Here is a 2191-nt window from a genome sequence, read left to right on the forward strand (position 1 = left end):
TTCAGAAGGCGTCCCTCACCAAAGACTACTGAAAAAACTCCACAGTCAGGGAATTAGAGGACAGGTCCTCTCATGGATTGAGTACTGGTTGGACGCCAGGAAGCAGAGAGTGGGTGTCAATGGGCAATTTTCACAATGGAGAGAGGTGAAAAGCGGTGTGCCCCAAGGATCTGTCCTGGGACCAGTGCTTTTCAACCTCTTCATAAATGACCTGGAGACAGGGTTGAGCAGTGAAGTGGCTAAGTTTGCAGACAACACCAAACTTTTCTGAGTGGTGAAGACCAGAAGTGATTGTGAGGAGCTCCAGAAGGATCTCTCCAGACTGGCAGAATGGGCAGCAAAATGGCAGATGCGCTTCAATTTCAGTAAGTGTAAAGTCATGCACATTGGGACAAAAAATCAAAACTCTAGATATAGGCTGATGGGTTCTGAGCTGTCTGTGACAGATCAGGAGAGAGATCTTGGGGTGGTGGTGGACAGGTCGATGAAAGTGTCGACCCAATGTGCGGCAGCAGTGAAGAAGGCCAATTCTATGCTTGGGATCATTAGGAAGGGTATTGAGAACAAAACGGCTAGTATTATAATGCCGTTGTACAAATCTATGGTAAGGCCACACCTGGAGTATTGTGTCCATTTCTGGTCGCCGCATCTCAAAAAAGATATAGTGGAAATGGAAAAGGTGCAAAAGAGAGCGACTAAGATGATTACGGGGCTGGGGCACCTTCCTTATGAGGAAAGGCTACGGTGTTTGGGCCTCTTCAGCCTAGAAAAGAGACGCCTCAGGGGGGACATGATTGAGACATACAAAATTATGCAGGGGATGGACAGAGTGGATAGGGAGATGCTCTTTACACTCTCACATAATACCAGAACCAGGGGACATCCACTAAAATGGAGTGTTGGGCGGGTTAGGACAGACAAAAGAAAATATTTCTTTACTCAGTGTGTGGTCGGTCTGTGGAACTCCTTGCCACAGGATGTGGTGCTGGCGTCTAGCCTAGATGCCTTTAAAAGGGGATTGGACAAGTTTCTGGAGGAAAAATCCATTATGGGGTACAAGCCATGATGTGTATGTGCAACCTCCTGATTTTAGAAATGGGTTATGTCAGAATGCCAGATGCAAGGGAGGGCACCAGGATGAGGTCTCTTGTTATCTGGTGTGCTCCCTGGGGCATTTGGTGGGCCGCTGTGAGATACAGGAAGCTGGACTAGATGGGCCTATGGCCTGATCCAGTGGCGCTGTTCTTATGTTCTTATGTCCACACTGTTTTTTTTGGCTATAAGTTTTAATGCAATATAGGTATTTCAACATGGTTTGTTTAATTGCATTTTGCATGAAATTATGCATCAATTGATATATAACATAATGGCATTATTTAAAAATGCCAAGATTTTAAAAGTTTTGGCCAGTAGTGTCACCCCACGTGCATGTCACCTGGTGCAACCTGCACCCCGCTAGCGACGCCTTCTAACTGGTTATAGAAGCTTGTTTGACTTCCTTTGAATTTTCTCAGAAGTTTCTTCTTAGGAGGAATTGCTTTAAATTTTACTTTTCTAAAAAAAAAAAATGGGGGGGGGACAACCCTACTGAACATAAGCAAAAAGCAACTGTTACCCTGCACATGCCTGATCTCGTCTGATCTCGGAAGCTAAGCAGGGTCAGGCCTGGTTAGTACTTGGATGGGAGACCGCTTGGGAATACCGGGTGCTGTAGGCTTATACCATAGTCTTTCAAGACTGAAGGTTGCCAACCATAAGCAAAAAGCCAATCATTGTGCTGGAGGAGCAGAGATTTGAGGAGAGCTTGTACCTTCAAAGACACCGTGAGAGGATTGCAATGCACTCTATGCGCAGGTGTACACTTTGTTTGTGCACCTGATATGCATGCATCCATACACATTATGGTGGAATCTCTCTCAGCAAGCCAAGAGCAGATTTGCTTGCATTGCAATAGTGTCCCAGAATGCAATGCTTTAATGCTTCCCTGGAAGACTGAATAGCAATATTCATTTATAAATTAGGGGATGTATTTGAGGACATCACTGAGAGTGGGGGGGTGGGGGTGAGAACCTGCTTCCTAACTATTGCAGAAAGCTTACTATAATAGCCCTACTTCCTTTACCTTCATAGTCCCACCCCAGTTTCTGTTTCTTGGTCACACTGGCACGTAACAGAAATGGGCTTTTTTTTC

At 45.4% G+C, this 2191-nt stretch overlaps 1 pseudogene; it reads left to right on the forward strand.

Moving 5' to 3' along the window:
- Positions 1–1597: 1597 nt before the first annotated feature.
- Positions 1598–1717, forward strand: LOC136660730 (5S ribosomal RNA; annotated as a pseudogene).
- The last annotated feature ends 474 nt before the right edge of the window (positions 1718–2191 follow it).

Source organism: Tiliqua scincoides, chromosome 9, assembly GCF_035046505.1.
Source record: "Tiliqua scincoides isolate rTilSci1 chromosome 9, rTilSci1.hap2, whole genome shotgun sequence".
Lineage (NCBI taxonomy): Eukaryota > Metazoa > Chordata > Lepidosauria > Squamata > Scincidae > Tiliqua > Tiliqua scincoides.